Source organism: Lathamus discolor, chromosome 6, assembly GCF_037157495.1.
Source record: "Lathamus discolor isolate bLatDis1 chromosome 6, bLatDis1.hap1, whole genome shotgun sequence".
Classification (NCBI taxonomy): Eukaryota; Metazoa; Chordata; class Aves; order Psittaciformes; family Psittacidae; genus Lathamus; species Lathamus discolor.
The window spans coordinates 28,843,965-28,866,287 of record NC_088889.1 but is presented as its reverse complement, the minus strand read 5'-3'; the positions used below and the strand labels follow the sequence as shown (position 1 = coordinate 28,866,287).

The 22,323-nt window shown below is 41.7% G+C and overlaps 1 protein-coding gene across 6 annotated transcripts in view; it reads left to right on the top strand.

Annotated features, from left to right (window-relative positions):
• Nucleotides 1–22,323, top strand: part of TUNAR (TCL1 upstream neural differentiation-associated RNA) — a 185,192-nt gene that overhangs the window by 30,578 nt on the left and 132,291 nt on the right. For all 6 annotated transcript variants that reach the window (XM_065684861.1, XM_065684865.1, XM_065684859.1 and 3 more), the window contains one exon: nt 8,068–8,184. The gene's annotated coding sequence lies outside the window, so the exon portion shown is untranslated. The remainder of the gene's footprint in view (nt 1–8,067; nt 8,185–22,323) is intronic.

Here is a 22,323-nt window from a genome sequence, read left to right as displayed (position 1 = left end):
GGGGGGGGGGTGACGGGGCGGTGTTCTCCTTTTTCCCTGTAATGGTCCTTTGCATAGGTTTAGTCATCCTTGAGGGCAGCTGCTCCATCTATACAGCAATTGCCAGATGATTACCTCTTTAATGTTTTCACTGAGTACTTTGCTGGTTAACCTCCTTAACTGGAGAGCTGCTTATTGATATTTATGTCTTGTCAGCATAGAGGTTCATTAAGCATTGGTAAATGACATGTTTTCATATCTGCTGACACTAGAAATGCAATATGATTAATTGCAAATTGACTTCAGCAATAGAGTGCAGCAATAGAGTGCATTTAACACACATCAGTGGATCATTCTTACAAGCAGGGCTGGATTTTTTATGGCTGTTTATGTCTCTCTAATATCCAAGTATAAGTTCTCCCAAGTCAAGCAATTCTTAGTAAAAATAAATGCAAAACTCAGTCCAACAATTGGTCATGTATCTCAAGCCATCTGATAATGCGCACAGGAAATTTTGGATGGCAGGATGCTGAAGGTCGTGAAACAGCCCTGATTGCCTCACCTCTGCTGGGAGGCAGAAAGGGGCTGGGGCAACTCTTGAGGTGTTTCGTCCCCTGCCTTGTTCTGCACCGGGAGCAGCTCTCCAGGGCTCTCCCTTACTTGCTAGCTTGCCACCACCTCCCTTTTTCTGCCTGGGCCTTCTCCATCAGGAGGGCGACACTGAATCTTGCCTATAGCCCGGGCTGCTCTGCAGATGGCCATGTGTATGTGTGAGGCCCAGAAGCCAAGCTTACAGCCACCTTTGTCACCAGGTCTTGCTGGGGGTCAATGATGGGTAGTCAAGAGCTTCCGGTTTCTCAGATGTGCATGGTCATTTACTCTTCTGTTGCTTGATTTTCTGGTAAAGAAGATGAGCTCACACTAAGTTGGGTCCAAAGTGCTGCTTTCTGATATTTTCTTACTGCAGCAGCAGCAGTTCCTGAGGAATATGCAGTTGCTTTTAATAGTTCAAGCCCATTGTTAAACTGTCTGTCAGCCTTGGGGATAGGGATACTGGGGTCAGAAGGCAGGGCTCTGAAACCCTGCTGCTCGTGGTGGTAGAGCATTCACTACAATAGCACAGTCAGGCACTGGGGATGTCCTGTGGTGTGGAGGCTTGGGGTGTTGATCATCTTCATCAGTGCTTTAACCTCTCCTCTAGGATGAGATCTGACAGCCTGTCAAATGCAGAAAAACAGCAACTGTGTTCGTTCAAAGTGTCTCCTGCCCAAAGGTGTGCGTGTGCATGAGTTTTGCTGGATATCCCTCGCTGGAGCACAGGTCCTGTTTGCTTTTGGCCAAAATTTCTAGGAGCAATTTCTGTTCCAATTTAACAAAACACTGGAAAATAAAAGAAAGCCATGAATGCAGGTGGTAGCCCTGGGAACATCCAGTGCTTATATACTATGCCAGGACATATCTCCTGTAGGGTTGGATTGTCACACATTGTTGCATGTTTGAGACTCCTCACCAGTAACTGAGAAAAAGTGGAGAGGATTTATTTACATGATGTCTGTTATTTTATATACTGGAGGAAAAATAGTTAATGTCCCGTGTTGAAGTCTCTTTCGGAAGAAAGTAAGACCTTTATGTTGTTTTAATGGGGGTAGGTTTGGTAACTTAAAATCAGTATGTAAGTCAAAACATAGAATCATAGAATAGTTACATCTTGACATTCATCTGAGCTATTCTGGCTCTGAGCTCATGCTTTTCTTCAGTTAGAGTATTTGCTATTGTCTTCATACGTTGTGTTAACTTTATTGGGGTTTTTTTGTCGTATGAAAATGAAATTAAACTTCAGATTGTCTCTGCTGTATAGAAAAAAACATGAGCTTCCAATCTAGTCTGTTTGGTTAGTGATCTTCCTGAAGAAAACTTTCAGTGCTGCAGTCTTCCTGGTTATGATTATTCTCATTGAAAATCCAGAATCATATTTGGTTGGTTGTGTCTGTTTGCTCTCTGTAGACTTGAACCCATGTGAAATAACATTGTTTCAGCACCGTGGATGACGGAATGCAAAATTAATATTGTGGCTTCCTAACAAAACAGCTTTGATGTAAGATTCCAATATCCTTATTTTGTTACAGAGCCATAATGCTAGTTTAGCATTCTATTTTTCACAGTGCTGAGACGATACTGGTGGACTTATGAGGAGTATAGCTTTGGAGTTCATGCTGAGGTAGAGTCAGACAGATTACAGCAAATTTCAATCCAAGTTTTAAAAAAGGGGGGAAAAAAGATACCTGTAAGTCACAAAATAGGAAATCTTATGGAAAACAATGATAGACTTGACAAAGGTTAGAAATGTGAAGAAAAAGGGGCTATCTAGAGAGGTTTGGTTATCTAAACAAAAAGTATGGCAATTCCACTAAATCCTTGACAGTTTAACCAAACTCCGCTTTTGCATGCAAGTAAGTACGAGCAACATTTGGAAGCAGGAAAGGAAGAAAGAACAAAAGCCCTGTGTATTTTCAGAGCATGCATACATTCCTTCTAGCATTCACCAGGAAGGATAGTATGTGAAAGTGCAGTTATGCACTCAGCCACTGATAAACAAATTGACATCACAAAGAGTTCTTCCGATTTCATTTTCCTTTCTTAAAATCAATTTAAAAGTAATTTTATTTCAAGAATGAAACTGCCTGAAAGATCAGGAACATGGCCAAGTAGGTAATTTATAGGCAATTCTAACTCTGGATGGTGATGACCACTAACAACAAAATGCAAGGAAACAAGATCCCGTAGGTCTTTAAACTGAACTTTTAAAATCTGCTGGAGACCTACTGGGGTCAGGCTTTCTCAGAGAAACTGCAGACTCCATTTCTGCTGCCTCTGTCCAAATAGGACAGCCACTGTCAGGCTGTAAGAGGAGGTGTCTCTCTTCTGGGCCGCCTCTAGACCCTGGGCAGAGCTGTGGCACTTGCAGATGGAGGAAAGCACCTCTGAGTTCCTCTGCAGAACCCATCATGGTCCAGCTAAAGGGTGGGACCAGAGATTCATCACTCCCTGGGTTGGTGAGTGTGCTTGGAGGCTGCTGCCTATGCCAGAGCTGTACTCAGGCTGGGAGCAGAGCCACTGACCCAGCCAGGGTGCAGGAGGACACAGAGTAGGAGTTGCAGAGGCTGGGGTCCTGCTCTTTGAAACTCCTCTGGTTTTGACAGACAAGAATCCAAGTTTCAAAGTTACACACAGCTGCAAGGATAAGGAAGAAAATTGACCAGAAATACCAAAAAGACCAGTGTTTCAGTGAGGAGGATAGATTTATTGGCTGTCTAGACTGAAGTTAGTTTCGTATTCATACTTTAAACGTTTTAATCAGGGTTTACACTAACACCGTCTAGCCATTCCCTGATTAGTTTTATGAAAACACTAACCGTGACATTTTGACAACTTTTTTTCCTTTCATTTAGCCTCTCATTTAAAGTTGTTTTCATTGTCTGCGGTTTAGCGATTCCCTTGGTCTGCTTACACAATCCAAGCCCTTTGAAGAGTGACAGCTCAGCATGCCTGATGGCAGTTCCCAGCATGGTGTTTAATTCTCAATTCAAGGTCAGCAGTGGAGCTCTACCTCTGTGGTACTACACCAGCATGATGCCAGGTTTTGCAGTCAGCGATGCAAAGTTGGCTTCTACACTCGCACAATGTATGTGTGAGAACAACAGCTTGCAGTTACCAGGGACCAGCGGAGGACATGGGGCTCTCCTTCCCCTGTGCTTCAGGCAAGCTGCTCCTGTCATCGTGTACACACACAAGTCCTGTACCTCCCAGTGCAATCTGACTCTGGAAGAGGCTCCAGCTCTAAGCAGTTCCCAGTAGCTTCTTCCTTGTGCTAGGACAAAGCTGTGCAGCTGTAAAGATGCTCTGGTGGTATCACATGTTGACTTGCGAAGTTCATGTTCAGCACCACTGTATCAAACAAACGCGCCAAATCACCTAAGAACTTAACGCAAGACACTTATTGAAGCAGAAACATATGCCACCTATGTAGAGTTATATTGATGCATGTGGGTGCTGTGAATGTCATGCCAGAATCCTTCCATGGCTTATGCTGCTTAAATACCTTTTGAAAGTCTGAGTCTTTAAGTCTTTTTAATACTGATGTATTTCTTCTCATTTTTTTTTTTCTTTCTTGCAAAGCTGCTGTGGTTTTTAATTCATTGGCGTTCATGAGGTGCTGAGGCAGGGCATTTGGTTGTCAAAGGCAGCACTTTGATAGACAGCCGGGGAAGAAGTTGTAAACATGTTTCCAGGGAGACAGGGGAGCTCACCAACTCTGCAATTGTCTGAAGAAAAGAGCGACTCTCATGTCTGCATCCGTGCACAGCTTGCCTTAGTTTTGTCCCAAAACAGGGTCTGTCACCCAGTGTGTAATAGCTAATTCACACATGGAACCAAGGGGGTGCTAGGTGGTATCGTGCAAAGCTAGCACAGGACCCCATGCAAAATTGATGTATTTGTACTATTCAGTTCAGGTTAGTAACTGCTCATAACCCTCACACCATTTAATGATTTGGCAACTAATTTACACAAGGTTACATCATTGATTCCTTTCTATGCATGCTCAGGGAAGGGTCTTTTAATCTGGGCAGGGGTCTTTTGACCTGTGGGTGTGGTTTTTAGTATTATAATGAGGATAGTTCATCTAAAGGACACGCTAATCATGTTGTGCTGACATGTCCAAGTCATATCTTGATGACAACCATGTGTTTTCAAGATGTACCAATCTTCAAGGATAGTTTTTCCTGATTAGAGATTTGTTAGCCCTGTTTCTTAATCCACCTCACAAGGCCAAAACCTTCTCCCCAGATAGGAATTCTTTTCGTTAGTCAGTGTTGTTCTCAGGTCATCCTAACCTTTTAGGAGGTCCCTGTATTTGTTCCAGCTTTTTCATAGTAACCCAAGTTCCAATTTTTTAATTATATGTCTAGATAACATAAGTCCCAGTTTTTTAACTGTATGCCTACAACATTAAGACTGCATTAAGTTCAGGAATTGCCATTCCAGTCGCACTGAATCAATGCGAGGAGCTGGTCTTTCAATTTCATTGGAAAAGGGGAAGATAAAGGGTCTTGGTGTCGTGTGAAAAAAAGTCCAGAAAAAGTGGTAAGATGGCACCATTCAGGCCAAACTGTGGGAGGCTGGAAATGTCGCTGGTAGCTGCTGCTGGAGGACAGAACTGGCTGCAGAGATGCTAGGAATATAAATAGTGTGGTTGTGGCCATCAAGGACCAACTGTTTCCTGTAAAAGCTGCCTTCATGCCCTCCTGCTTCTCTTTCAAATGCTGTCCAGCACGTTGATGACTGGATAAATCAAGTTCCAGTATAAGATAGATAAAGATAGAATAAAGATAGATAGATAAGTAGATAAATCTAGTTCCAGTTTTGAGAGCTCAAGATGAGAGCACAGAGTTGCTTGCTCTTTCCAAAGGTAACTTTCTAACTTGAGTGTGAATCAGAAGCTAAGAAGAATGGTGACATTTTACAAAGTTAGGGCGCCTGAAAATGTGAAAGATTCTGCCTCATGTAAGGCCGAGGGGAAAAGAAGGTTAAGACTGCATTTTTAATATTGTTTGGGAATCCAGGTCCCCAAGACAGGCAATGCGCATCCTTGTGAGCGTGAGGGAGCACTGGGGAGAGTGCGTGACCCTCTGTCACCATCTCCCTCCTGTAGATGGTGACAACATGTTTATAGCAGGAACATGGTCCCTGTTCCCAGGGCAAAGAGAGGCAATGGGGACCTGAGGAACCAAACAAATAACCACTTTTAAAAATCTTCTCTCCTCAACAGCAAATACATCTCTTCTTTACATAATGTGAGTACCTGAGGATTAATTAAGAAATAACAAATGTGGGATTTTGGTACTGGAATTAGGATTTAGAGAAATCTGATGAAGTGAGTAGTGTATAGGGCTTGAGATAAAATAGGCACAGCAATGAAATTGATAATAAGGGAAACACTCTGGCAATCCCCAAATGGAAACCCTCATTGATTTCTTGTGACGCTTAGAAAGAGAAAGGCCAATCAACAGATTGACAAGCACTGCATGAAGGAAAAAAACACATTACAGTCAGGCGATAATTCCAAATCAAAAGGAGTTTAGAAGAAAGAGAAGTGTCTAAGCTTGTTTGCTTATAACTGAACTTTACAAGCATGGATGTCATTCCCTGAGGGCATGACTGTATTGATAATTCCAACAATAAAATTTAAAAGGAAAAAAAAGAACAACCCAGAATAACAGAGTACAGTGGGGTATCCATAAATTATTTCTTCTGCTATGCAAAAGAAGGAAAAGACTGCCCATAAACAATTAATTCAGCAGCAGCCTGAGGTAATGATCTGTGTCAGAAATTCAAATCTCTACTTTGAATGATAATATTTTTTTAATCACTCCAAAGATTAGTAGTGCTGGTCTATGACTAATAACTTATTTTTTTTAGTTGAGTTTATTAATATTATACAAATCTAATCTGTTTCCTTGTATTAGTTTCTTTTTCTGACTTCACCTATATTGGATTGCAAAATTTGGCTGACAAAACCATCTTTTCAACACATGTGACCCTCTGTGATAAGAATATAGTTTTTGTTTTAAAGGACCTGGTCTGGAATTTAAGTCTCTGGTATCTGGTTCCCATTTCTTATACAAACTTTATATATGATCTTCAATAGAGGGCTTAATTTTCTGTGCCTCATTTCCCTTTTTAAAAGATGACTTTTGGGAAGAAGGTTCCCAGCCTTAATCCTTTGAATAACTGGAATCTTTCTAGTTTCCAGGATGGATGTCTGTGGTAAGTTTGCATCCAGTACCTTTACGTCAATATTTCTTTTAAATTAAATAGTTCTTTTCCTCTTCTGGTATGTAGTTCTTGGATACCTTACAGACTCCAATTCTTTCAGTCTGTTTTACTGTGCAAGACAACTCTTCTAGCCTTCTGTCATGAAACAATACTCCTCTGATCACCTCCATAAGCCCCTGAATGCCTCCATTTCAGTGTGAGTTCTTGCATGCACTATCCAGATGGGATTTCTCTGGTGTTCTGTGTATGAAGTTCCAGCAAGAAATTTTTCAGAAATGCTTGTACCCTCAAAAATACGAGAATCTTTCTGAGCCTGTTCACTCATAAAAATACATCGGATAGGGACAGGTACTTGTAGTATCCCAACACCATGTCTATCACTCTGTCCTCTAACCCTCAATGCACAAAGGAAGGTCCAGCTGAAAGGTCAGCATTTCCTGGGAGAAAGCCTGCCTGAGTAAAATACAAAATCAAACAATATGACAATAGTTACTCTCCCTTGGATCTCCAGCCTCTCTGCCCCTCTCCATCCGTCCATGTTCTGCTCTCTTACAGTTGCTGGCTACAAGAAGAGCACCTGGTATAGGCAAAACTAGCCCATCCTGGGGTAATGTGGCTGGCAGGAGCACCCCTCTATGGCATCCTGGCAGTTGCAGGTGTAAGTGCGTGAAAAGAGGCTGCTGCTGCCAAAAAGGAGCCAGGCTGAAGGTTCAGCCAGTGTTAAGTGCTACCCCTCTTCAGGGCTTAAGGCTATACAGAATTACCTTAGTTGCGTACCTCAGGGGAAACTACAGGTGATGCAGATACATGCAGTTAATGAGGCAACATTCTTACTGGAACCAATTCTTACTGGAGCCAGTTCTTACTGGAACCAATAGGATTTTCTTTAGTCCCTGAAAGATGGGTATGGTCCACCTTGCTGTTGATATGAAGTGGAGCTGGGATAAAAGGGAAACGTTAGGGACAGAAGTTGTTAAATGTGGGGTCTGGATATGTCTGATATTTCTGGGATTTAACTGATGATAGGCTCTAGTTACAAAATGCAGCAGCTGCGAGTGTGTGCAGTCTCCCTCGCACAAAGGTGTTCCATTAGAAGGTGCTCTGAGATGACTGCTGCCTTTTATTTACTTTTTTTCAAAAGTGGTTTTTTTTTTTTTTTCGCACTTACAGTTCTTGAATGGGTCTGTTTTAAACTTTAGGTCTTAAATATTATGCCTCCAGATTGAAGCATTTTGTTGTTTTTCTTGTTTCTAGTGCCAAGATCACAATCAAAAGGGAGTCACCAATAAGGATTTGGTGTGCAGCTAAGAAACTACCCGAGGAGAAAGTTCTGAACAAAACAGGTCATTGTTGTTTTTCCCGACTTAAGAGGTAAATTCTTTGTGAAATAATACAAAGTTAAATTTTTTGTTTGCTTCTTTTGAGTTATTTGTGAAAAATGTTGTCTATAAATAAGTTTTTTCCTGAAGTTGGCTAGAAACAAGGTGGATCCAAATACTCTTAAGCTTGAAAAAAATATAATGTGAATGAGGTGTGGCTCTGGGATATCTTGTCTTTTGCTTCCTCCTAAGTCTTTGTTTCCTCCTAACTTTAGGGGTGCACAAAGCCTTTTTTTGGGGAAGATATAAAGTGTAGTTCCAAACTGCCTGCTGAAACTTATCTGTCTTTTAACGTGCCTCTGTCCATCTTGTTTCTGTTAGAGTAATTCTCTCTTGGTCTGTGTGTATATATCTCAGCAGTGTGTCTCTCAGGGTGCGTTTAGTACTTTGCAGTATCATGTCCCAGTAGTTTGTAAATGCCTGTGAATAGCTCAGTTTTTCAGAGAAGTTTGTTGAGTTGGCATTTTCCTGCCTGGAGAGGAAGGCTCAGGTGCACTCAAAGAGGTTTCTGTTTTGTGACTTGCCTTGGACTCAGTGCTGCCTCTCCTTGTGTCGTGACCTGAGAGAACTCATTTAGGACAACCTCCCTCCCTTTGGGACCAAGGACCAAGTTCGTGATACCCTTGTGCTGAGCTAAGGTGAAATGACACCAGCTAGCCAGTTTTATGATTTATTAATACAAAACAGAAGGCATATGGTTTGATATAACTCAACAATGTTTATTCTGACTAGATCAGCAAGTCCCGTGCCACATGTTTTTCTTAGATCTAGTCAATATTCAAGGAAAAAGAGAGGAGAGAAGAGAGAGTAAGAAAGGGAGAGGGAGAGGAAGGGATAGAGAAGTATGTCATGTTGGTCCTCTTCACCCAGGGTATTGTCGATGGTGGGAACTCTCTCTCTGACTTCAGCCCTGCACTTTTATGTTCATGTTATTTTGGGGTGTTATCAATATTTTTAATATGAAGTGTAGAGAGGCATTACTACGATAATGATGGGCATAGCTTAGTGAGCACTTTGGCAGCTCCAAAGCTAGGGTTCCCTCTAGGGTCCACCAGGTGGTGGTTGTCCTTCATTTCATGGTGTCTGCCTTTTGAATCCATCCTCTGAGTCAGCTCATCCTTGAGTCATCCTTTCATATTCCTGTGGAGGCTTATCAGCTTTGAACAGAGGGGTTAGAACAATCCTATCGTCATAGTTTGGATAACCACCATCCTTGTTACTTGCTTTGTTTATGCTCAAGGCCTCCCATGGTCAAATGCAAATGGTGCCTGACACAAGCTCAGTTTCCTGTCTCTGACTCACACTACAGAATGTAAGTGGTGTTTGAGACAATGTTGATCTATACAGTCATCTGACAAAAGCAATATTGAGAATGTTTGGCTCAAGTCCCTAATTTTTTTAATTTTTTGGATAAAGAGCAAATATCTCGTGTGTGTATGTGTGTTTGTCCAGTATGTCCCTTATTAGGGTCTGATCCAAAAGGTTCCCATGGGATTTTGATCAGGCCTAATGGTCTGTTAGGACAAACTATGTTTTGACCCATCAGAGTTAATGGAATTAATCTGGGAGCGATTCTACTCTGTTCTAAAGTCTCTGGTTTAAAAATGTTTGCTTTTAGAGGGGAGGAAGCTTGAGTTGCCTCTTCTTTTTGGAGTGCTTTTTTACTATTAGTCTCACTCCTAATCAGGTTGCTCTTCGGTACCTAGATACATCTTTCTGCTAACATTAAATACACAAAGAACACCTCTACTTTAGATAAGATTTCTGGGTATCCGCACTCCCAGGTGTCTGGTACCAGCACACTGTATCACAGGATGAACCTCTCTGGCCACAGCTAGAACAAAACAGTATTTTGCCCTTGAATAAGAAAATTACTCTCCTGTGGCAGTAGCCTGAATAAATTATCTTGCTGGGTTTTCTTTTCATGCAATCAGCGATTTCTTCTTCCAACAATAGAACAGAGGTCAGAAAATGCTGATTCTAAACCACAGTTCTGAACACAAACACTTAGGTTTTTATGCCACTTCCTGTTTTGCAGAAACCACTCCCAAAAAGTAAAAATTGAGGCCAAAATCTCTGAGAAAAGAGCGACTACCTAAGGCCTTGTCCACTGTTCATCTCTCTTCCAGGGCAAGAAATTGCTGCTGAACTATTTACCAAGGAGGAGAATTGGCTCCAATCATTAGAGGAGCATTAGACTCCAGCAGGACTTTGAATACATATTTAAAATGTTTACTAGCGTGTGTGAACATACTCATTTAGAGCAGTTAGAGACTGAGCTTTTCGTTACAACTTCAAACGAGGTTTATTTACCCTCACTGTTTTTTAACTTCCCAGACTGTAAGATGCTGTCTCGTTTTTTTGTTCTGCCCTGAGCTCCTGGCCTTTCATATTGTGCTTGTGGAATCAGAAGTGAGACGTTTTCTACGATACAAGATTCTCTTACGTGGACATTGTCTGTGTGATGTTTTGTGTTCTAATCTACCCATGTTGGGTATGTGTGTGTGTGTAAAATTCTGCTGAGGTAATACTCCTTCTGCTGAAGACTATGATGGGGTGGTTGCAGTGGTTTTGGAATATTACCCTAGTATGGTTGAGAAGCATTTAATAGCACCACGTTGGATGTCGAGCTCATTAAATCTCTCATAGCTATTCCATGCTTGACGCAATCAGAGCTATATTACACTAATGGTTTCTCATAGCTATCAGTTTTTCAAAACCTTGCACTTTAAACAGCTCCTTCATCTTTTCTCAAGATTTTCAGTCTTCTTTTGGATAGCTTCTGAGAATGAAACACAATGAAACATTTATTAAGCTTTCTGGGAAAACTCTGGAGGCAGAATTTATTAATACTGAGAATCCATTGTTGATGCTGTTGTTCTCAACTGATAAGCAGTTTTATGCCTGCTTATGTTTTATTTTTACTTTTTAAAAAAGATGGACTGGATTGCAGATACTCATTATCAAAAATCTTTCTCTGGCTCCTGAGCTGGCAGGAGACTGAATCCTCTGTTTTCAGGCTTAAAATCTGAAGCTTCTGATCTGTGCCCATAAAATCAGCTCTGCTTCTATCAACTAAGGGAAAACAATTTCTTATTTTGTCTGCTCTTCAAATGTTTCTCCCAAGGGTACTTCATATTGGCCAAAGCTGACTTGTCTTTTGATGGCTAGCATATTTATATACATGCTTCATAGAGGTATTTCCATCCCCTCTGCCCTGACACTGACTTCCCTCTGTCCCAATACAGCAGTCTATGATATAGCACTTCCCTATAGCCTGTGATATGACTGAGGCTGGGAATATTATGACTGTGCTAGGGTGGAAATAGATGGTATTTGTTGTTGCTGAGATGGTGAGCAAAGCTGCGCTAACAGGGAAAATTACTAGATCCCCTTCAGAGCTTTTCTGAACTGCTAACCTTAATTTGACATTCTTAATGTGAACCTGAGGCACAGGTAGCTACAGAGATGGCTTAGGGATGGAGGCAAACTGAGCCCTTGCTGATGGTCAGAAATGAGAAGTGGCAAGAGAGAGCTTTCTTCTGGACTCTAGGACTCAGGGTTTACCATAATTTAGTGGGGATTAAGGCATTCATGTGTAACATTGTGTAAAGAATAACACCATCCTCAAAAATACTGGCGTTAAATAGTTTCTTTCACATCAGCAATACTATGTATATGATAGTATTTTGATGAAAATTGCTGTGTTATATTTAAATGTGATACGCAAATCCCATATAAACCTTGATCTTCTGAATTGAAAGCATTTTTAATCAGTGTCCTTGAAATACTTGACTTGCAGCGCTCCATCAGCAGAATGGTCTGATCAGGCTGCCCCTTCCTATACTCTGCCAGGGGATGAGGGATGACCACAGACCTGATCCTCCTGAAATACACCTGTGTCTTCTGGAAGAGAAAAAGTGTTACAATGTGTTATAATACACTCACACTTACTCCTGTAGCGGGAGGCACAGAACCTTTTTAGAAAGCATAGTCTGCAAACCATGCCCTGCTGGGTTTTTCAGTGGAGATATGTTTTGATTGACATCCCTAACTTAAACTGAACCCTTTGTGTTCTGGGTGTGCTGGAAGTATCTACTTGACAACTAAAGTCAATAAAACACAGCCCACTGTGCAGCGATTGGAGTTTTGGTACATATAATCTCTGCATCTCACTGTGGTGAGAAATTACTTCTTGAAATGAAATGTTCTTTTGTGCTTCAGAATGGATAATGGGTTATGGGCAAAACCACAGTTAGTTTCTTTGAGAAAGGGCATGTTAGAGTAGCTGAACTTCCAGTAATGAGAGTGATGTGAGGTTTGTTATCTGTATAAGGATTTGCATTCCAGATCTTTGTTCTGTCTTGATGTTTGCTATTTAGTTTACTTCAAAATTTTATTTATTTATTTATTTTTAATACGTCGGAGAGCTGTAGGGTTGGTTGGAACCCAGAGGTCCATGTACTTCCTCTGCTTGGGTAAGGGAATAAGACATCCCTTAGTAATTACATCTGAAATTGAAGAAGACCAAAGCCTTTATCTCTCATTAAAGTCCAGATTTGTTTTGGACTCTTTTCTAACTTTATCTGTATTTAATTAGAATTTTAGAGAAAAGGCAGCTTTGCAGCTGTTAGTAATCATCCTGGAATAATTTCTGAACCTTGCCATGACATTTTTCTGCTCCTTATTGAGGTCTTTATTGAGTTCTTTCCAAACTGCTGCAGTAAGTACCCTCTTCCCTGGGTGAACAAATCTCTCTCAAGATGTTTTCATGCCCAGTGTGTGCAAAACTGCAAAGAGTTAAATTCATAGAAGAAATTCCCTGCCTTTGTTATGCTCCTCACAGCACTGCTAGGCCTGGCTCATTGGCAAGTCTAATTGGTGCTCCGAGCCAGGTCCATCCACCCACACAGGGAGGCTTCAGCCAGCCACAGTGTTCGAGGAGCCAGGCCTGTGTAGATGCTATCTCTGCTTGTTGAGTTGACACAAGACAAGTTATTATCATATAAATGAGATGAGGTCTTAGATAATTGCGGACTGAAAGTAAAACTGAGCTGGACTGCTTGTGGCTAGAAATTTTAAGTGTACCTTTCTATCTTCAATTTTTTTAAGTCTGTATTCTTTTTTCCTCCCTCCCCTTAGCCACCTCTATAAATGATATAAAGAGCCCTTATGTTTTCTATCAGGCTGCCCGATGTGAACTGAATTTTTTTCAACATGGAACTTTCCTGGTGCCTGCTGGTTATTATAAAACCTGTATGCAGAGGTAATAAAATTACTTTGGGGAAAATACGGATGTCAATAACTTTGACCAAAATAATCCAGTGCAGCCATTTTATTCCATTTTCTTTAGAAAAGAGTCAAAGAAAATATCTTTGGCTGATTCCTTCATTGTTCCTTCATTGTTCTGCCATGCCAGAAGGTGGATGGCTGAATCTGGAAGAAGATACTTTTGCTAATAGGTTGGTGTCTTTATTTTCTGTTTTCAGGTATCTGACTACAGTGTGGAGTATAAGCAATTCAGGAAAAAGTGATACTCTGCTGCATTAATCTTACAATTTTCTTCCTCCTCTGTAGGTCATAAAACCCCAAGAAAAGGAGGAAATATTTTCATGTGTCTCACCAAGGCATGGTGGAATCTTAAGGGTCACTTTTAGTAGCTAAAAATAGTGTTTGGTGGTTTGTTTGTTTGTTTGTTTGTTTGTTTTCTCAACTAGAAATCATCAAACAGCCTATTCCTGAAACGGCGGAATATCTGTTGAGATAGCGAAGCAGTGATCATAAATCTCTGATTTGTTCTAGGGATCAAATTTGCAGGTCAAGGTCAGGTCTTGCTCACACTAAGCTTGGTTGAAATTCAGCCTTTCAGAGAAAACTAGAATCGCCATGCTGGGCCTACACCCAGGAAAAGATGCCTGAAGCAGGACACACGGCTCATGCTGGATGAATTCTGGGAAGCTCAACTTGAGCCAGAGGACTCTTGAGAGCAGCATACATGAATGAAGTCTATTTTTGTTAATAGCAGTGTGAAGCCTAAAACTCTCCTCTGCCTACAATCTGCTTTTTCTAACCTAGTTTCGGTTGTGGATGGTGGGTTTGGGGCGTTTTGTGTGTGTGTGTGTGTGTGTGTGTGTGTGGTGTAGTTTTAGAAAGAAAAAGATGAATTTCCTGAAAGAATGGCTAAGATATGGAACATTCTTTTTGAGGAAGATACTAGTAACACCTTAAGTCTGTAATAGGTATGTAGGGTAATAGTAATGTAGTGCATCCAAAGGGATGCTGTGTTGCAGTTTCTGCTTCTGCTGCACCAAGTATGATCTTGCTAAGAGTAGAGACAGGACCACCAGAAGCAGGAGAGCTTTTCTGCTTGCCAAACCTGGGGTCCTGCTACCGGAGGCAACTGCCATTTTCCTCTTGTGAAAATGTCTATGCCTTAAGATAGCTACTGATTTTTTTTCTTCCCTCTTCCCCAATTGTGAATATGTTCCAGAACCTGTCTCTTTGGGTGTTTTGAAGACTTCTCATTTCTAGTCTTAACATATTCATGGTCAATTTACGACCCTGTGACTAAATCAGGTAGATCACTGCCCTGGACTTCAAGAGAGCAGACTTTGGCCTCTTCAGGAGCCTGCTTAGTAAGGTTCCATGGGATATACCCCTAGAGGGCAGGGGGGGCCAAGGCTATTGGTTGTTATTCAAGGATCACCTACTACAACCTCAGGAGTGTTGCATCCCAACTAGAAGGAAGTGCAGCAGGAGGGCCAGGAGACCTCCTTGGATGGATAAGGAGCTACTGAGGAAAATTCAAATGAAAAAAGAGGCTTATAAAAAATGGAAGCAAGGACAGGTGGCCTGGGTAGAGTAAAGGGATGTTGTCTGGGAAGCTAAGGACCAGGTTAGGAAAGCTAGGGCCCAGTTAGAATTAAACCTTGCCAGGGATGTTAAGGATAACAGGAAGGAATTCTACAGGTATGTAGCAAATAAAAAACAGACTAGGGACAACGTAGGCCCCTTGAGGAAGCTCTCGGGAGAACTAACTACCCTGGATTAGGAAAAGGCTGAGGTTCCGAATGACTTCTTTGCCTCAGTCTTCACTGGCAAAGGCTCTGACCACGCCACCCAAGTCTTGGAAGGTAGACTCAGGGACTGTGAGAATGAAGACCCTAGGCCCACTGTAGGAGAGGATCTGGTTTGAGACCATCTTAAAAATCTGAATGTACACAAGTCCATGGGACCTGATGAAATCCATCCGTGGGTCCTGAAGGAGCTGGTGAATGAAGTTGCTAAGCCACTGGCCATTATATTTGAAAAATCATGGCAGTCAGGTGAAGTTCCCGACAACTGGAAAAAGGGAAATATAACCCCCATTTTCAAGAAGGGGAAAATGGAAGATCCGGGCAATTACAGACCAGTCAGTCTCACCTCAGTGCCTGGCAAAATCTTGGAGCAGATTCTCCTGGAAGGCATGCTAAGGCACATGAAAAACAACAAGGTGCTTGGTGACAGCCAGCATGGCTTCACTAAGGGGAAATCCTGCCTGACCAATTCGGTGGTCATCTATGATGGGGCTACGGAACTGATGGACAGGGGTAGAGCAGTTGATGTCATCTACCTGCACTTGTGCAAAGTGTTTGACACTGTCCCACACAGCATCCTTGTGTCTAAATTGGAGAGACATCAATTTGATGGATGGACCACTCGGTGGATAAAGAACTGGCTGGATGGCCGCACACAAAGAGTTATGGTCAATGGCTCGATGTCCAGCTGGAGACCAGTAACGAGTGGTGTCCCTCAGGGATCGGTGTTGGGACCGGTCTTGCTCAACATCTTTGTCTGTGACATGGACAGTGGGATTGAGTGCACCCTCAGCAAGTTTGCCGATGACACCAAGCTGTGTGGTCCGGTTGATATGCTGGAGGGCAGGGATGCCATCCAGAGGGACCTTGACACGCTTGTGAGGTGGGCTGATGCCAACCTTATGAAGTTCAACCATGACAAGTGCAAGGTCCTACACCTGGGTCGGAGCAATCCCAGGCACAGCTACAGGTTGGACAGAGAAGAGATTCAGAGCAGTCCTGCAGAGAAGGACTTGGGGGTGCTGGTCTATGAGAAAATGAACATGAGCCAGCAGTGTGCACTTGCAGCCCAGAAAGCCAACCGTATCCTGGGCTGCATCAAAAGGAGCGTGACCAGCAGGTTGAAGGAGCTGATCCTGCCTCCCTGCTCTGCTCTTGTGAGACCTCACCTGGAGTATTGTGTGCAGTTCTGGTGTCCTCAACATAAAAAGGACATGGAACTGCTGGAACAAGTCCAGAGGAGGGCCACGAGGATGCTCAGGGGGCTGGAGCACCTCCTGTATGAAGACAGGCTGAGAAAGTTGGGGCTGTTCAGGCTGGAGAAGAGAAGGCTGCGTGGAGACCTCATAGCAGCCTTCCAGTATCTGAAGGGGGGCTATAGGAATGCTGGGGATTGAGTATTCATTAGGGACTGTAGTGAGAGGACAAGGGGTAACGGGTTAAAACTTAAACAGGGGCATTTTAGATTGGATGTAAAGAGGAAATTCTTTCCTGTTAGGGTGGTGAGGCGCTGGAATGGGTTGCCCAGGGAGGTTGTGAATGCTCCATCCCTGGCAGTGTTCAAGGCCATGTTGGACGAAGCCTTGGGTGAGATGGTTTAGTGTAAGGTGTCCCTGCCCACCGCAGGGGGGTTGGAATTAGATTATGGTCCTTTCCAACCCTAACTATTCTATGATTCTATAATTCTATGATTCTATGATCCAAAACCATAGAAACACGTTTCTATTCTACAAACTTAACGATACCTGTGTATTAAATAACTTCATATCATAAATAACCAATTTAAACTCAGTCTAAATGCTTATCCATTTTGGGATATAATATGAAACTTTTACAAAAGATTGCCTGAACAAAGTTCCTCTTTAAATAGTATCTTTCTTAATTTCTAATGCCAGTGGTTCAATATTGCTGTTTATGCTTGCTATCCCATTTCAGTGTCCTTCATTTCATTTTGATGCATTGCCTGCAGCAGGGGAATTGCTCAGGAGCTCATTTACTTTTTTGTGACTTGGCAGAACAACCAGAGGAACAGCAAGCCCAAGGAAAAAAGATAACACTACAGATTGGTCATCAACAGTACCTACAGTGTCACAAGGTTTTAATATAAATAGATCTTTTAAACTTTAATGAGAGATTTTTGAAAGAGTGGTCAGAAGTTTCAAACGAAACTGGATCCATGTGAAGAAAAACGAATGTGTTCCTCTGGAACACAGTGAGTCTTAAAACCCAGAGCTCTCCCAAAGTGTAATGCTATGGATATTGAAACACAGACAGAGAGGACATCGGATGGCATGAGAAGAAATGTCTAACAATAGAGGCAGAGTGAAAGAATAATGAATGCTAAGATTAATATTTCAGCAGTATATTTAAAACCATGTTATTGCAGTGCTTGAGGCATTAAATTTGCTGGGCTGACTAGTGTGGGAAAACAGTTTATTTTAGACATTGTTCAGTCTTGGAGAACTTGCAGAAGTTTTCAACCAAGCTAATGCATTATGCATTTGAATTGGAGAGAAAAAAGTGTAAAACTACCTACAATAAAAATTGGTGGAGGAGTAGAAATGCTTGGAGTTGAAAAAAATAAAATATGAAGAGCATCCAAGGAGATTAAAACTTGTAAAGAAAGAACAGTGAAGGCAAAGGAAACAAATGAGAACAACTGGGAATTTCATCACACAATTACTCAAGGATATTTAAGATTCACTTTCTCCACTGGTTAATCTACAAGGTAAAAACTAAATCATCAGCTTGCAGGAAAACAGAAATGGAGTCAGTAGCTTGGTAATTACAATAATAATAATAATTGTGGTTACTATTCCAATAATAATGAAAAAGTTGTTATCAATAAACAGTGAGGTATATATTGTGGCTCCTGAGGTGGAGTGTGAATACTAGTATCCTGTATGAAGGAGAATTGGCTTCTGGAGCTATCAGCTGTAGCCTGCCCCACATCTTTTCCAGCTTTTCCGTACCCTGTTCCCAATGTGAGAGGACATAGGAGTGGCAGTTATAAAAATGCATGCTAACCTGCCTTCTTAAAAAGCTTAACTACAGTAAGGGCTAGAGCAGAGATCCAATGTATTCATTAAACATGGGGAAAAAATGGTGTTAGAAGCAGCCTCTTGCTGTTGGTAAAAACTGGTTCTCAGTGCTGAAGGAAAAGGAATTTGTCTCCATCTTTAAGATTGGGTATTTGGGAACAGTGTGATTTCATTTCTAGAGGCTCTTTTTAAATGTTTTGTGTATGTGTGTAGCACTTTATTGTTTATTGTGTGACCCCACAGCAGAAAACCTTGGGCTCTAATTTCTTCATTGCTTTCTGCCCTGCACCCCCAACTCATTCTTCAGCTTGCCAAGAAAAGGAGCGAAACAACATTTTCTCTTCTGGTTAAACAAAGCAGCACCCCCAAAGGCATGGACAAAAAACAACCTAACAAAGAGATAAAATTTAAGTACATGCTATACAATGTGTTTAAGTTTGATTGCCAGGCATCAGAGCTGGAAAAAAAATTGAGGGGGAAGGGGGAGAAATCCATACTATATTATTGAAGATAGTGAAAGTGTCTGTTAAGGAATCTTGCAGTGTAGCAGAGCATATATGCTGTAAGAATTCAGGTAACTATGTTTTAATGCCTTCACAATGTAAATAATAGTGAATTCTGTACAAGTCATGGCCTTGAGGTTGCTGAATATTTTCCTTCTAATCTCCTTGTTGGCCACTCTGTAGCATGAAAAGGGATGTGGAGGTGAAAGAAGTGAGAGAACAAAAATGTTAGCTGTGAAGGAAAGCATTGGTGGCTACCTGTAATCATGGAATTCAGCTAGCAAGGGTGAAACAGCCTCTGCCTATAGAAATGCTCATCAGTCATCCTCTTAGCACCTGTGGCAGATGCTTTCTCCAGGAGTGCAGTGCTGGTGGCTGCAGCCCTGCTTCGGCTCAAATCTGCATGGGAGTACTGCGGTGACGGCACACAGAAACCCTGACAGATTGCCCCTGCAAAGACAGCTGCTGCCTTTACCTTGCAAGCTCCCACACTGCTGAGAAATAGTGCAGGCAGCCAAAACCAGAGCTGTCTTGTGTCGGCACTGAATCAGAGTAGCTGTTGCCTGGGCTCTGTGTGTTTGGGGAAGCTTTCTCAAGGAGAGCTGGAAATTAAGTTATAGTCTCGGTTGTGATGTGCTATAATGAGGTGTCTTCAGGTTTTGCAGTTGCCACATCTGTTCCTCTGTTGGCCAGATGGCCCATTTGAAACCATCTCATCTGAGTTATACCTCTTTACTGTCAGCACTTGTTTTCCATCTGAACTTCTTAAACACAGCCCTATAGTCGTATCCAACCTTTAATTTCTGAACACAGTATAGTTATTACTCACCTTGCAGGTAATTCTCTGATGCAGGATTTTTCTGGGGTGTGATCTCTCTTTAAGTTTTCCTCATGGAATGCTTCAAAGCTTTTTTCTGTGGTTTTTTTTTTTTTTCTTTATTAGGGTTCTTTATTTCACAAATTTAAGAGCTGATTGTGGAAGAAAATATTAGCAGTCATAACCACAGTGCTACTGAAGTCCTTGTAGCCTGTTTAAAAGCAAGATCTAACTGGAGCTTGTTTGGGTTGAACACCTCTGTGTAATGTCATGGCAAAGCAACTCTTTCACTAATGAGTGACTGGACTGTCACTCAACAGGACTTGTTTCAGTGCCATGGTAGATCAGGTTGTCCTGTGTTCGATCAGCCCACATACAGCCAACATGGGGTTTGCCTTGATAGGTGGGCAGGACTACTCTCCTCCCTAAGCCCCAGGGCCAGGACCATGAGGGAGTTCCTTCCCTCCCTATGTATCCAAGTCTCCTCTCAGAAGAAACCATAGTGATCACAAGAAATGGTGATCACGCCATCTCTCCTCCTGACTTACAGGTAGGACATAGCAAACACATGCATCTGAAGACCAGGCCAGTAGGATAAACCCATCTCATGCTGAACCTATGGCTTAAGTCCAGTTATCATTTTTCTGTCTTTTGTTAAAATAGGGTTTTAAGATGCATTAGTATTTGGATTTACACCAGTGTCTAACTCTGGAAGTTGCATACTTGAAAGGTATTTGGGAGGGCTACAATATTAATAAATTTCCCTTTCTTGCTTTTAGCCATCTTTTTTCCTGACTTGTGCTCTTTGGTGCAATGATCCAGAGACTTGGGGCAATGTGTATGCTTGGAACAGAGCAGCATGTGGCTTTTGACTGTTCCTGTGATGTACTGTCAGCTGCAGAAATTGCAGCCTGGATTATGACAGGTGGGAAAATGCAGAGTGTGACAGGTCAGGTGTAATCTTGGCATTTGCAAAGAAATCTAAATTGCAATTTAAATTAAGCCAGGAATCCCCTTTTGCCAGCCCTTATGTAACTTCTATTCCCACCTGAAGAGCTCCAGGTCTAAAAATAGCAGAGAGAAGACTGTCATTATGAGGTTACGTAGTGATTTTAATAATAAAAATATGCTCAGGGTGGTTGTAAGCATTTCTGAAAATACCTGGCATGTCCTCTACTAAATGTTTGCTTACCACTTGGGCAAGTTTGGATTTCTCCTATGGTAGATCATTGGGCTGAATATCCAGGGGACTGAGTTAAAGCTTGAAGGAGAAAGGTGGAACAGTGAAAACGCTCAAGTAGGTTTGCTGGGTGTTAAGTTTTTGCCTATACATATACAAGTTATAATGTTTTATGTAGCCAAATCAAATTGCTTATCTTTGTCACTGTTATCCCTGTGCATAAGTGCCCATGATTTTAGTATGTGGGATCTGAGTTCCTGACTCTACTCTGTGTGGTTTAGTGTGCAACACTGAATACTTTCTCTATCTACATTTATTTCAATGTTTTGGGACAGAAAATGATCCAGGAGATTTGTTTTCCCTTGTCTGTGAACTTCTTTGCCTCAAAGTGTTGATAATTTAAGAAAGGAGATTTGAGTAGAGCTGGACTGTTCCAAGTCCTAAACATATATAGCAGGGAGCAAACATATACTGCTTATGCTTATGGGAAGATTAAACCTAAAAAACCCCGCTGAAATTCAATAACATAAAAGTAATGAAAAGGTCTTCATTCCCAATATTCTCCAAATTCACATGATGTTTGTATTGTGCTGTATTTTGACAAGTAAGAAAAAGCTTGTGGACTATTTGGGTCATGAAAGACTAAAATGTACTTTGCAACCATAACTTTATGTATCAATAAATACTTGGGCTTTTCAGAGACCTTGAGAGCTATTGTTGGCTATGAAAACATCAGTTGCTGTCCAGAAGAATAATATTGGAAACACTGATTCAGTAAAATGTGCACCATAAACCCCTCAGAGTAATAAACAACATAATAAAAACTGTCAGTGTCGTAATTGTTTAAAAGGTGCCTTCAAATCTGAAGCTGAGACCTTGTTGTTAGAATAATGACTGAAGATGTGAGAAATTTATGCCGGGTTCTCTCCTTGCCTGTGGGTTTTCTCTGTGACCCATGATCTGTCCCCATTTAGCTCTGCTCCCTGAGCGCTGGCTCAGATGTCCAGCTGAACTTCTGCTTCCCGAGGTTGCCATCAGTCAACCAAATGCGTGCATGCTTTTTACTTCACACTTGCAAGAGGTTTAAAGTATCAGCTTCAATTAAAAAGATCAAGCTTTATGTATCTTTTTAATTTTGCACATGTGCCAGGTGATAACTTCTTGCAGCTTCATTGGCAAATAGAACCTTACCATGTAGCTTGACTGGGTCCCAAAATGGGGACAGTATTCCTTTCCCACTTCATATTGCAGAGTACTCCTGTGATGGAAGCCATGTTATACCAACAAGTGGTTTTGGGTGGTTCTGGATAAAGGTTTATTTTCCTGTTCAAGTAGTACTTAGTCATGTGAAATATTCTCTAGCTTGAGTTCAGCTTGCTATTAGTCACTGCTCCACACAGCCCACTAGCTTTATGCCTGTGGCCATGTCTCCCTGACCAGAGGCAACACACATCGCTGCAGCTGCTGGAGAAACTCCATCAGCTCGTGTCCTTGTAGGATGGTGTTCCTACAGA